We start from the raw sequence: 15736 nt of genomic DNA on the forward strand, positions 1-15736 counted from the left end.
AGAAGTGGGGAATGGATTTGGTAATGGTCAAGGTTGGAAAGGTGCAATGAGCCCTTTACTTAATAGTTTCTAAAAGACATTGCTCAAAGGCATCCCAAGATTGGTGAATTTCCTACGTGATCGAGGTTGATTAGGGTTAACTTGGTTACTAGGCAGGATAGTAGATTGGATGGGTGTATTAGACGTATTGGCTACATAGGCATGATCAGTGCTAGACTAGGAATTGGTGAAAGGCTTTTTGAGCTTGTTATCAGAAGGATTGGAAAAGAATCCAGAAGCGAAAGCATCTTCCATTTGGCTATCGGCTTACAACAGAGACTCGAAAGTATTGGGAGACTAGATATAGGGCATACTCTTGCAAGAGGTTTTTTAAGATAATAGCCACTTGTTCTTTCTCTGATGGTCTATCCCACATTTGTGCAGTCTTGTCCCTTCAAAGACCGATGAAGTCATTAAATATTTTCCCATTCTTCTGTTTAGTTAACTCCAAATCCCTTCTTGAAGTTTCAATTTCGGTACTGTATTTGTACTAGTGCCAGAAAGTTTTTCACATATTCTCCCATGTACCTACTGTACCTGGATCTTGAGACACCAGCCATCGTAGAACTGATCCTGATAGAGTTCGTTGAAATAGTAATGTCATATGTTCGTCGCTAAGCCCCAAAGTTCGCATGTTAGTGACATATACTTTGAGATGGGTTCTTATGCAACCCACTCCATTGAACTTATCCATTTCAGGCATTACAAATTTTTCTGGCAATTGAATCCTAGGGATACGATTCAAAGCTTTAATACCTGCTGCAATCTCATCAATACGCTTTATACTCTTCAGAGCTGACTCTAATTGAGACATCTTATTGGCTAACACAGGATTTTCATCAAAATGTTCTTCATCCTCGTCAAGTTCAAAGACCTCATGTGCAAGTCTCGTTGTATTTTCTTCTACCATTTTTCGTTTTGGATCATCAAAGAGATTGTCTGTTAATTCTGAAATCTATTCTCAGGCTTCCACCTTGCCTTTTATACTATTTATATCAGTGGCAAAGACGACCAAAATCTTACGGATCTCTGCAAGCACAGATTCTAAAGTCATTTTTGACTGTTGACTTGGCACTGACGTTTGTTCTAACCGACTAGAGTTACGACTCAAACTAGGAGATGGACGCTTGAGTTTGGGTGCAATGATAACCCTGAAACCCCATCAAAGGTGAAGTAGGCTCTTAGCAATTAGAAATAAAGGTCCTTCTTGATAGCATTGGTTAAGTTAACCCCTAGATTTAAAACTCTAACCGATGCAATATTCCGATAAAAAAAACATTACATGAAGAGATTTACCGATCGATCATGAATCTTAGAAAATTTTGAATCATCATTAAAGGTTATACGATTTTCTAAAAGTAAGTTCCAGATTGTACTAATCAGTACATCTCTTAATATGATTTTTTTTGGCGATTCTAATTTTGTGAAATATTCGATCCATTGAATTAAACAAGCCTATACAAGGTGATTGGGACTATATACCCAATTGAGTTTGGACCGGTTCGATCCAATGGATCCGAATATTCTTGAATCACTTCTTCCAATATTTTTAAGCCTATTAGTTCAATCGGTCCATGTGTTGATCATAAGATTCATTTACCAATTGGGCTAATTAGTTTAATTTGATATTGATCGGCATATCTCATCAGTTGAGTCTATTGGGTTGGACCGGTATTGCGGGTTCGATTAGAGCAGTGTGGACCAGTCCACCCACTTACCTCTTGGATGGATTGAATAGAGCAACCCAGGAACACCCATAGTCATTTCGGGTCGTGACCTATATGAAGGTTTCTAGACTCTAGGTTTACTACGTGCAATGCAATTTATCTGGCTACCCTTGTCCAAGTGCACCTATATACTTCTCGATATGTGGTGACTTGGTTTGATATACCGTATAAGTGATAATATAAGACCCCAACCCACGTACTAGTACTACGTTGGCAATCGGGACATGTGACTATGCGGTTTACAATAAGTCAAAAGCTTAGGTCACTCAAGCCTGGGTGCATTGATATACCTTTCAGAGTCACCTGATCAAACGATACTCATGTCCCAGTTTTATATACCCTAAGGTATGTGACTGGAGTTGTGATTTTCATGAATGACGTCGCATCTCCGAGGAGACCGGGCCACGCACTAGTGCCACGTTGAATAGAAAGGACATGTAAGCGTGCAAAGCAATAAATGTGTTAGTGGTGTGTGCAATACAGGGTGGGGTGTGCCAGGGGCATTTTCCAAATAAATAGGCCCACGGGTCAAATCAAAGCACAAGAGTATGAATTCCAATTATCGATCAAGAAATACACACAATATTCATAACATCAATATCGAATCAAGGCATGTACATCAAGGATATATATATCGAAATCATAGCATGTTAGATGGGCAAAATTTATAGTACAAGAATAATCAATATGATCCAACATTGAAATAAGCAAGGACGAAAAAAAATTTAATCCAAACAAAAGAATTTTTTTTTATTTTATTATGGTCCAATCGAGGGTCCCTTTTGGGCGATCCAAAATAAATTGAGATTTTAATGAATATTGAATCGAGAATAGGATGATATTTGTAGGGATAGGGAGCTATATTTTTTTTTACCATGTGGTGAGGTCAATGACTTTTAGCAAGAATTGAAATCTTACTAACTAGTGAGGAAAGCACATCATCTTATTTTGTTGTTTTATTGCTGCCAACTTATAGCATTCACAATAACTATATATATATTTTTATATTGTTATTGTTGTTGCTAACAATATAAACACCCACCTTTTAAATAAATAAAAAAGAACTTGATTATTGGACAAAATAAGAAAGAATTTTTTTTTCTCTCTTCCTCTTCTACCCAAACCACACAAATTTTTTTTTTAAATATACATTGCTGGCAGCAACAAACACTCAATTCTTTTTTAAGTATTATGCTGCCAACAACATACAACTCAAATCCTTTTCGTTTTTTTTTTTTTTTTAACTCAAATCAGTGAACTCTTCTTTTGAGTTTCAACATGACAAGCCAAAACCCAACTCAACCAATTGAAGTAAGGGATAAAACCCCATCACAGCAAACAAAAAAAAAATTCGTTTCTTTATATGTTGCTGCCAGCAACATACAACTCAACTCCTTTTCGAAATTTTTTTTTTTAAACTCAAATCAGTGAACTCTTCTCTTGAGTTTCAACATAACAAGCCAAAACCCAACTCAACCAATTGAAGTAAGGGATGAATCCCCATCACAACAAACAAAAAAGAAAATATATATTTTCTTTATATGTTGCTGCCAGCAACATACAACTCAACTCCTTTTCGTTTTTTTTTTTCTTAAACTCAAATTAGTGAACTCTTCTATTGAGTTTCAACATATCAAGCCAGAACCCAACTCAACCAATTGAAGTATGGGACGAAGCCCCATCACAGGAAATCTAGCATCATTAGAATCAATCATAGATTCACTATCTTCGTTTGGAACCTTGGAGATAGAAAAAATCAGAGAATTAAGAATACAAGCTCCGATTCTCCATGGCGAAGGGCGCATCTTGAGAAAACTTTGTTCTAAAATTCACATTTCTTTTTTTTTCCTCTGATTCAAATTTCTCTTCAAATTTAAAGCTCTAATATTCGAGGATGGAGAAGCGAGATGAAGAGGTCTGATGGAGAGCGAAGAAAAAAGGGTGAGACTGAAAAAAGCCATGGTTGAGTCTAACGTGTGCCAATAGGATCCATCACAGAGAGAGAGAGAGAGAGATGGAGAGAGGCGGTTTTTTTTTGCTGGTTTTTTTTTGTCCTCTTCTTTTGCTCACATTGGAGAAGAAGATAAAAGTAGTAAAACGCGTTTTCTACTAATGGCACACCACGTATAAATTTATTTTTTTATTTTTTTATTTTTTTTTCTTGGTATTCTCTCCTCATCACGAACAACATTAAAAAAGGAAATTTTTTTATTTCTTACCACATCACTCATAAATAATTTATTTTCACAACTCGCCACCTATGCCTAGTAACGCATTAAAAAATTCATCCAAAATTAAAAAAAAAAATAATGATAACTCTCATCCCAACCATCATCATTCCGTCTTCAATTCATATGTCAATTTGAATATCTCATTAGTTAGGACCGTTCTAAATGACCCCCGTTTGAACCATAAAAAAATATATGCCAAATTAAAGTATCCAAAATCAAATCAAACAATACTAATAAAGGATAATACGAACCCCAAAAATAATCCGAATAAAAATGGGTCAACACCCATTTTTTCACATCATCATCGTCTCAATATCCTGCAATATTTAGGGTCATCCCAAACGACCCTAAATTGAATCATAGCAACTAATATTCCATAATAACATGCTAAAAATGATGCCGAGAGAATATAATACAATCTAAAAAATAAACGAATCAAATAAACTAAAAATAAAAAAGAATAGCTAGTTCTAAATGGCAATGTTCCATACTTGAGACTTTTCAAGTTTGATTCTCAATAATCCCCAGTGGAGCCGCCACTAAAAGCGTCCTCAATCTGCGGGGTGTGCGGATCCGCTTTTGACTTTGAGGTTTGTGAGTCGCCACCTAGTTATTATGGTCTAGGAATCGAGCATTGACTCAGAATGAATAAAATAACTAATCTACAAAAGATACTAAGTTCAAGGATCACGTTACGGGGTTGGAAGGTGTTAGGTACCAACCCCCCCCGACAAATATCGGTCTATATTAATTCCCAAGAATATTACATTGCTAAAGACCTAAAATAAATAAATAAGATAAAAAAAAGTATACCTGTGACGATCACAACGACTTGTTCTCCCAGATATAGTAGAACAACTTCTCGTATAAATTCTTCTCGCATTGTTCTATCACCGGATCTGCTTCGGATCTCTAAAACGAAGTATCTCCTCCTTAGATCTGAGTTTTTCCTAGTATTGTGATGGGTTTCTAGGTGTTTTTTGAGGAGTTTTGAGAGTCTTTTTGATAAAAGTTAGGATTTGGATGATAGGTAAGGGGTTAGGACTTTAAAATCAAGGTTTTGGGAAGGATAAGGTGGCTTTTTGACCTACTTTTTATAGGATTTTCTTTTACCTCCAAAATTAGGTTGTGGAGGCTCTCTAGTTATAGATTTTTTTGGGTAGAGTTAGTATTTAATTAGGTTTCTTTTAGGGTTTTAATTAGGATTTTGACTTTAGTCTTATGAGATTGACTTGGTCTTTTTAGATTAGGGTTTTAATTAAGGTTTTGACTTTAGTCTTATGAGATTGACTTGGTCGTTTTAGATTAGGATTTTAATTAGGGTTTGAACATAAGTCTTATGAGATTGACTTGGTTTCTTTAGATAAGGGTTTTAATAAGGATTATGACTTAAGTCTTATGACATTGACTTGGTTTCTTTAGATTAGGGTTTTGACTTAAGTCTTATGAGATTGACTTGATTTCTTTAGATTAAATTAAATTAATTTTATTAAGGTTTTACTTTACATTAATTATTATTTTATTCATTAATTTTGAATTTAAAAATTAAAAAATTATCATTTTGCCCTCGAAGAGAACTTTTGCGTTTCAAGTCGATTTTCGATATTTCGAGATATTTTAGAATCGATTTTTTGTAAGAAATTCAATGGGATTATTCGTTTATGTCACTCATGACATTTTTTGGTATGAAATGATTGTCAATCCTTATGAGAGGTATTTTTGTAATTTTATCAAAATTAGTGAAATGATTTATTTAGTTTCAATTTGTTGTTTTATGTGTTTGAAAGGGTTTTCCTAAGCGTAAAGGAGGCTCTAAGGATGTTTTGATGTTAGGGGTATTTTGATAATTTGATCACTTTTTAGTGATTTTTATTGTAAAGCTTCTTTTTGTCTACAAGATGATGATTTCTATGTTTTTGGAGTTATATTTTCCTAGCATAGCGTGGTTTCTACAGTTTTGTTAGTTTGAGATACCTCATCTAAATTTCTGAAACATATCTAGTAACAAATAAAGCCTTAGAATAATCATCCATCATTGGGAATCATCGCGATTGGGTTGACGAGTTGATTAATCAGGCGAGTGCAAAAATAGGGTGTCTACAACTCCGGATCTGAAACTAAAAAAAATGGAAAAGGAAAAGGTGAGTAACAATGGTTACTTAATAAGGAAGTAAACAATTTCTGTCAATAACCTCTTCTAACATGAGCAAATAAACATACTGAATCATTTTAACATATGCAAAGTTTTACAGAAGAAACTACGATTAACTGGTACATATAGCTAGGGATGAGCAACTAAATATTTTAAAACTCACATTACATCCATCAATAGTACTCACTATAACATTTTCTTTTTATACAAATCTAACTAACCAAATGGAAACATTAAATATGAATTTCATTTTATATATCCAAATAATATAACATATACATAATATACAATGGTGGAGTAGTGAAATTAGAGAGTTGGGATTCATGACCGGATCGTTCGTAGTCGGGGCATGGTGGTACAATTCTTTATTGGCTTTTGGTTCATGATTTTGTGGTCGATCGCTACACCTATCACACTTGGTTGACCATTTATCCGGCTCAGACTGACCGTTTAACGTGACTGTAAGCAATGGGTCTCTTTTCAATATGTCAGAACGTTCAACTACTATAGATTGTTGGTGATCACTGACTAATCATCTTCGTTTATGCCTATCAGGCATGCATGTGATTCTCAAATATACAATCCATTCGTATACGACCACCTTTACATTACAAATTCACTGGTAAAGATAGAGAGGAATAAACCCGAATTCCAATTGTGACTCTACTCTCATATGCGTCCCACATCGTATATGAGTTTGGTTGTCTCTACTGTACATCCCAAGATAGTATTCACTCTGGATGATATGACAGACTATCCCTTCAAGTATTCATAAGTTCTTTAATATATTACAAAATAGCTACATATATATATCATTTTTCTTTAAAAAAAACTAAGAAATTAACCTTACAGAGTTGAGAATGGATATCCAGTTTCCTACCATACAACAATGGTCATACAACCTAAAGTAATTAACAAAATAGAAACATAACCAGCGCGTCACACTGACAGAAAGTATATAAACATACAACCAATATTATTATCCTTGGATATATGTTCATCACCCCACACATAACATCACAATATAAAATGCAGACATCACCCCTCAATTGTGACTCTGACATTTTACCGTTTCAAACCCTTTTTCCCTTTTTTCGATTTTTACAATTTTCAATCTTTCGAATACGATATTCATTTTTTGACATTCATCAATTCAATATGAGTTCATTGATTATTAAAATATTTTTCAAACCTTAAAATTCATTTTTCTCAATTAAACTGAAAAATTACAAAACTTATATCAATATGGGGTCCGAGTAGTGCACAGAACCCAATTAGCCAAACATAATCTGGTAAAATGTCCTACTCACGTATAATTTATTATAAAATATAATTAAACACATCAAATATGTAGGTTCTGGCATGAATTTGAAACAATGAGAAGAATTCTATATTTTTGAAATGTATAACAAATTTTTGATAAAACCCTAAATGTAATTTTCACAATCTACAATTACTAATAAAAATTGAGAGTTTCTTACTATCTCTGCGCAATAAGATTAAAGCGAGTATGCAGAAATTGAGACGATCAACATAGAAATCAAAATGGATTGGATGTCAAGGTGATTGATTTTTGAATCTGATCTGATGATTTCGAAGATCTCGATGTCGTCGTCCTTTCTTCTTTCTATGACGAAGGACAGTTTGACATCGAAATAAATGAAATCCGAGGTATAAAAGTTGAAACTCTCGTATCACATACGGTTGATTTTTGATCAAATAGGATAAAAGATAAGAGAAAATGAAAGAAAGTTGGATGGATTTGGCAGAGAACGATGCTGCTGACGTTTTTTCCTTTTACATAAGAGGTCGAAGACAAACCGTTTGCGATGAATCTACGATTGAAACTTGAAAAAAAACCAAAAAATTTAAAATAATTCATGACTGGTTTTGGACGATTTTACATGATAATGAATAGTAAGTTCATTTAAAAATTATTTATATAAATTTTTAGGACGAAATTGGTATTTTGCCTATTGTTTCGTTTAACGATAACTTGACCGTCCGGACTCCAAAAATGACAAATGAATACTCTATTTTGTCTAATTTTTTATTCTGAATCTAATGATATGGTCAAATTTTACAAATTATGTCTCTAACAAAAATTTACTTTTTTGATTCGATGGGACCCTAAAATTGACGTTGTTTTCATTTTTTTTTAATGATAATTTGAGTTTTTGGGCTCCAAAATGACAAGTAAATAGTTCATTTTCTATAATATTTTGTTATAAATCCAATGGTATGATCAAATTTTAAAAATTCTTGTTTTAGCAAAGAGTCATTATTTTAGCCTAGTCCGACTAGAAAATCAAGGATTTTGTAACTTTTATATTCGGACTTACATTTTAGCGTGCTTATAGGCTAAAGTATATTTTTTAACTATTTTGAATCCAATGGTGAGGTTAGATTTTATTAAAAATGATCAGAATAAAATCCTAAAGTTTTACCCTGAGTCCCATTTTTAGGATTTTCTTAAAATTTTACTATTTAGTTTTTCTCGACATACGAATAAAAATTTTGGGATTTTACAAGAAAGTTTTCAAGTTTCTTCACATATTGTCACAAAATGTAAGGAAATACGCCATTTCATATTTTTTCCCATCATTCTGGTGAGACTATAAGTTGTCATTTTCATCGTGTTGTATAAGCCATAATATCATTAGTTGAACTCTATCTTAAACAACCTAATTGATCAAAAGTTTCTCCAAAAATAGTCAACAATAGTAGATTCTACCCATACTTCAAGTTAAATATAATTATTATTTCTTTTTATATAAATTTCATTTAAATAATAAAAATATTTTTTTGTAATAGAATTTTATATATTACATTAATATTAAGATTATATAGGTGCACTTGATGGAACATATATTAGTGTGAAAGTTTCTAATATAGATGCACCAAGATATCGTGGAAGGAAGGAATATCCAACACAAAATGTATTGACAGTATGTACTTTTGACTTGAAATTCACATACATCTTACTTGGAAGGGAAGGGACTACATCAGATTCAAAGATAATTAAAAATGCACTAACAAGAGAAGATAATTTAAAAATCCCTAATGGTAATCTTGTTAACTATTAATATAAATTTATTTTATTTAATTAAAAATACCATCGTAGTAATGACTTTCAATCTTAATTGATAAATATTACCTTGTTGATACTGGATATATGTTTAGGAATGGACTTATGGCACCTTACAGAGGTGTGCGTTACTACTTGAAATAATATTCTACACATGCGCCAGAAAATCCTCGAGAAATATTTAATCATCGACATGCATCTTTGCGCAATGCAATTGAAAGATGTTTTGGAGTATTGAATAAAAGATTTCCTATTATAAGAAGTACGACAAAGCCTACTTACTTAGTTGACACGCAGTCAAAGATAATTTTAGCATATTGTATTCTCTACAATTTCTTAATAGGTGTTGATCCTGATGAGAGCCTTATTTCTGAAATAGATAGAGAGATCATGAATGAGTCTGAATCTCAAGAAGATGTTCATTTTTGAGATAATGATGATGAAGACTTTAGACTAGGATCAATTTTAAGGGATAACATAGCAGCTACCAATGAGAGTGATTATGTATTAAATCAAGTGTGACTTTTGAACTTTTTTTTTTTTACATGCAAAATTACAGTTGGATGATTGTATTGTAAGATTATGTTCAAGTATTGGTTTAAATTTTGATTAGGAACTTATTTGATATTGGATATACGTTTTAAATGTGTTATCTTGTTTGCATAATAACTTACTATGTTACAAATTATGACTTAATTAATATAATTCTTTATTTCTGTATATATTATAGATGAGCAGGTCTAATAAAATAGATAAGGAACAAGCTTGGAAATAGAATGAGCAAATGGATGTGGTTCTCATTAAGGCATTTGTTCACCAGAACGATACTGGAAACAGAGTTAATGAGACTTTCACTACCACGGCATATGATAAATTATGCTTAAATTGAATGAAAGGCTTGGGTATGAATTTAATAAGTAACTCGTCAAGAACTGCATGAAAATAATTAAAAAGAACTTCAATGAGTGTTATGATATTTTCAAAGGTGGTCTGAGTGATTTTGCATGGAATCAAAGAACAAAGATGATGGATGTTGAGCCTGAAGTTTGGAAGGTTTTGATTGAGGTTAAATTTTATTAATAATTTAAACTATGTTACTTTAATTTATTTATTAATATGCAACAATGTTTTAAAGTTTTTTTTTATTTATTATTGTAGGCAAAACCTGAAGCAAATAAGTTGATGAATACACCTATACCTCACTATGAAAAACTAACAAAGCTCTTTGGAAATGATAGAGCAATAGGAGAAGGTGCTGAAACTACACTCGAAAAAGTGAAGCGGTGGAATAATGAGATACAGACAGGTGGGGGGATAGAGGCGATTGGGCGTGGTAAAACACTTATTGATGATATTGATCATAAGGTGATAAATGATGATATCTATTTGGAGGGCTTTGAAGGTTCATATGATATCCATGAAGAAAGTCAACCAACAACTCCTTATGAATCAGTTTCTAATAAGTTTGCAACTTCCTCACAATCCAAAAAGAGAAAGGCATCATCTTCAACAGATTATCCGGGAATTGAGGATTCAATGAAAGAGATTGCATTTGCAATCAAAGAAGCAAATGAAATTCTTAGAGGTGGAATTTGTGAAACAAATGAGATTCTTTAGAGGACTCAAGCACGCGTTTACTCGGAGCATGATATTTTTGATGAGTTGGTAAGGTTAGGAATTTTTTCAGAATTACTTGATCGTGCCTACTCTTTTCTCATCGAAAAACCAGGAAGAATGAGGGTGTTTTTTGGTAACCCGACTGACAAGCGTGTGCGATACTTGATGAAAATGTTGAATAGTGCTGGAGATTCCTGATTTAGTTTGTTAACATTTTTTGTAATGTAACTTGATTAATACTTTGAAAATGCTTTTGTGATGTGACTTGATTAATACTTTGGTGATAGTTTTTGTGATATGACTTGATTAATACTTCGGGGATACTTTTGTGATATGACTTGATTAATGTTGATTTTATTCTAAATTTTTGGTATTCAGTTGAATTAAGGTTTAATTCATTCAAGCCGTGCCTCAAATACTAAAGGTTTATCCTTTACATGTTAGCCAATATATAACAGATGAGCTTGAATGGACTAGAGATAGCCTAAATGAAGCTACAGTTCTAAGAAAAAGATTTGTGTTGGGCATAAGTGTTAGTAGAATGGTTGTTGTTGCGATTCCTTCTATGTAATGTCCCTTTTATTTTTGAAATTCCTTCCATTTTTTTAATCAAAGATTCGATTAATCTGTCAACATTATATCATGTTATGCTTTTGTTTTGATTTAGTTAGAATTGAGGCCTCTACTTTTCAGTTTCTAATTAAACGTAATTCATATTATAAGTTAGAATTGATTGTTCAATTGAGGCCTCTACTTTTCAGTTTATGATTTATTTGCTTATCTCATCCAAGTTTTGGAAGTTTAAGTGCAAATGAGTTTGTGAGAGTTTTGCAAGACTAGAAAGTGACATTGGCCAACCTACTATAGAGGTAGGGTTCATGAGGTTCATATCGTGTTTGCTAAACTGTGGAAAGAATTTCTCTTTTAAACAAGTGTTTTTTAATTGAAACATGACCCACAAATCTGAGAAATTAATGTACAGTGAAAATAGTTTCTTTTTGGTTTTACTCAACCAAACAAATTGCTGCCCAAAGGATGTATTACAAAGTTTCGTATTCTTCATGATGGGTATACTAAAAGAATTTGTAGGTAAGTCCTATGGTTTTTCTCCCTTGATTTCTTTCCATGTATTAGCTTATACTGGTTTGAGATTGGATATAATTATGGTGCTATATATGTGTAGATCCTTTTGTCTACTAGAGCTGCAATATCTACTGCCCTAGCAACCTTTGCCACTAAATGGAAACCGTGCGGTAGGTCTGCTTTACTGATTTATGTAACATAAAAAATTCCACATTTTTTTATGGGTGTTTGCTTGAATTGACTTCCTTTGTAAAATTCAGATGCACTGAAGCATTTGGTTATCTAGCTAAAGAAACTCTTTCTTCTTCAACTTGATTTCTCTCGTCTAATTTGGGATCCTACATTACATGTATCTTTACTTGGACAGACATTTTTGTCGATATTTCTAGAGATTGGCAACCTGTGATTTTGAGGGACACCTAACTACAAGCTTGTAACATGCTCTGTATGCATGTTGCATGCTTCTATAATGTAATGAATCCATGTAGTTTGTGCCTCATAAATTGCCATACACATAATAAAAGCTGTGTTTGGGAAATTTGTCTATGATAAAAGGAAGCTAGCTTGCCCATGTACATATTAATAACAATTGCATTTAAGACATTTCCCATAGTATTGTGCCACTTGTGCATTACATTACTTATGTCTTATGTTTGGATTCTATTGGCATACTTGGCAGTGTTGCATGGAGACACATAACCACTTAAATATCATTGTAGCCATTTGAACTCAACCCAACTAAGCCATATATCCCACTTGGTATTTCGTATGATAATACCTCCTCTGAAAGATTGAGCGATAGAAAGAGGGAAGAAGCTGAACCCAGTTCATGCAACCTCTAGTCTTAGACAAAAACAGGACATATTGATGCCGTAGTGTGCCATTCACTTTCAACTTGCATTGTACCCATGGAACGTGGTATAACTTCATAGAGGTATGATGAGCTAGACTTGTTGGGTAATCGAAAAATCTGCAGGTATAGTTCCATGACCTTTAGTTATACGAGGTTTGTCTTTCTCCATATTTTGTCTATAAAGAAAGCTTTAGCTTATGAATCTTGCTTTTCTAGGATTTGTTTAGGCAATGAAACTTCTATAGGGCCTAATGAGTGTGTTTGTGAGGACGGACCTGTTGATGCTAATGTTCCTCCCAAAGAAAATGAAACCTTATATTCTATGATTTCTTCTAAATTTGTGGAAGTACTTCCAAATTATCCTACAATAAATGTTGTATGGAACTAAGTAATCTATCCTTTGATGATCATCTATTTAACTGAAGAATGCGTCGAAGTTTCATATATTTATAAGCCAATTGTGTTCCAAATTTTTTTTATGATATATTGTTAATTGTAGCCTTGCTTTCTATAGGGGAAGTTTTTATATTTCTGGTGAGGGTTCTGTTGGTGAATTATATGATGGGTTTCATGCCCATCCTCCAGGAAAGCTTTCTCGTAAAGCTTATAACTTCTCAAAGCAATTACCCGGGATATTACAGTTTGAGATGCAGCGCCGTAGTGATGTGTGGCCAGATATCTTCCGCATGGATTCTCCTGATGTGCATGATATTGCACTCTATTTTTTCCCAAGTGAGTTTGAAAGGTTTGGTTTTAACAACTGATTGTTTGGGATTCATTCTAAAATGTCTTTATTAAATGAAGCGCTATGGTGATTGTAGGTCCAACCAAAAGTAGTATCCCTCCAATGTCAGTGAAAGACCTTCAACAAGATGATTGTCCTGATGATCTATAGCTCAAACTCTGGTCCGGGGCAAAGAAATACCCCTAAATATCATTAGCTTCTGGAGGTATAAGATATTATTGTGTAATGTTTTGATATACATGTTTTTCAAATGAGTTGCTGAGAAATTAGCATCGTTGAAACTTAAAGTTCCTTGCCTTTGGAGGATAAGAGGTTTTAAGTTTGTGTTGCTTCATGACCTTAACGTTTTCTTTCTTTTAGTTGATATGGTTTATTTGACACTGTTGGTTGTATAGTTGGGTGGTGATAGATGTTATACATATAGTTGAGGACATTTTATTTTGGACACACATAGGGTTAGGAACATGTGAAGACTCATCCATATTATCGATAGTTCTATTCTTTCTTTGCATTTACCTTATCGGGTTTTTGGGCTTGGATTTCAATCACAGAAGATGGATCAAGGTATGTAATAAAATTTGTTTTGATAACGTTATTCATTTTAGAATCCTATCTGTTTCGATAATTCATGATTTTGTGCAATTTCTTATAGTTGATATCATAATTTAGAGTTGTTTTGTACATGACTAGCATAACCATGTTTATTGATTATGATTTTGGCAATTGGTTTGATTGTCTTGGATTAATTATCATGTTAGGGCTTTGGTAATTAACCGATTCTATAATATAAACATGTTTATAATTGCTAGTTTTTGGAATTTCCAGACTCGATATGTGCGTTATGTCATGCTTTTAGATAATTTTTATTTTCGATAATGTAAAGAATTAATATCATTATGAGTTTATGATTTACACGTTGAATCAAAATTAATGTTGTTCTGCCATTGTAGACACGTGATTTCTTCATTACGATGACCACATCTACTAAGGTTAGGAGTCGCCACCATTCATATTGTAAGTGGGTGTGAATGGTCACCCGATGTGCATTTTTTGAAAAAGGTGACATTTTTGGCGTTTAGTGACTCTCGGTGGATAAGAACTAATCGAACCTTGAGATTCGGGGTAAGCGGCTCGGTTGGAGAAAAGGGAAGGTGTTAGGCACCCTTTTCTCCCCACTAAATAGTGGTAACCTCAACTCAATTTAGTCATTTTAGTCAAAAATACAAGAATAAAAATGAAGTGCCACGTGTTGATAATGTGTACCCTAAGTAAGGATTTATTTTTGGCTCGATCATAGGATCATCTCATTGAAAGAGATGATCCTAATGGATCATTTGCCTTGAGATCCACTCATCTTAATCCATTTAAAATAAATGAAGAGGAGGGGGGATAATAGAAGAGGGAGGAGGAGAAGGTAGAGAGAGAGAGGGGGGGATTGCCTTGAACCCACCTTGAAGCTTCAAAATTTTCTTTTCTTTTCTTTTCTTTTCTTCCTTCTCCTTCTTTGAGTCTTCTTGAGTTCTTAGTAGAATATGAGAGTATGAGAATGGGAAGAGGTGATTAGAGAGAGTAGGGATTTCTTTTGTTTTTTTTTTTTTTTAGTGAGACTTGTGGAGGATTAGTGAGAGAGAGTTGGTAAACTTGGTGATAATTGGTGATGGTTGTTAGTAGTGAGAGTTGGGGGGAGGATTTTTGTAGTGAGAAGTTGGGGGAATTTTTGGGAAGAGGATGAGGGTATTTATAGATGTTGAGGAGTTATTTTAGGGATATAATGGGGTGAAGTGAAGAAAAATGATAGAATGGTTATGAGTTTGAGAGAGAAGTGTGTGTAATTTAGAGGAGATTGGAGGGTATTTAGGGAAGGAGGGTTAAATGGATGATCCTACCCAAGCCATTTGGGTGGAGTGTTTGGTGAGGTGAGTTTAAGATGGTGGTTGTGATTAAATGGTATTTGATTTAAGAGAATGGAAGATTTAAAGAGGTGGTTGATGATATTTTGGGAGGGTGAGGGAGATGATGCCATATGTCAAAGTGGGTGAAAATGAAGGGTTGAGATAGGTTGATGGGAGAGGTTGAGTGTTTGACTTGAGAGGATAGGTGTAGGTTTAGGTTGTAGATGTGGGTTTTGTAGGGAATGATGAGGGTAGATTAGGGGAGGTATAGGTTAGGAGTGTGGGTAGATGTGTTTGATTTGAGAGAAA

The 15736-nt window shown here is 33.6% G+C and overlaps 1 pseudogene; it reads left to right on the top strand.

The window, feature by feature from the left end:
- Positions 1–201: 201 nt before the first annotated feature.
- LOC147401553 (uncharacterized) lies at positions 202–10854 on the top strand (annotated as a pseudogene).
- The last annotated feature ends 4882 nt before the right edge of the window (positions 10855–15736 follow it).

Source organism: Akebia trifoliata, chromosome 5 (assembly GCF_017979445.1).
Source record: "Akebia trifoliata isolate Shusen 1 chromosome 5, ASM1797944v1, whole genome shotgun sequence".
Classification (NCBI taxonomy): Eukaryota; Viridiplantae; Streptophyta; class Magnoliopsida; order Ranunculales; family Lardizabalaceae; genus Akebia; species Akebia trifoliata.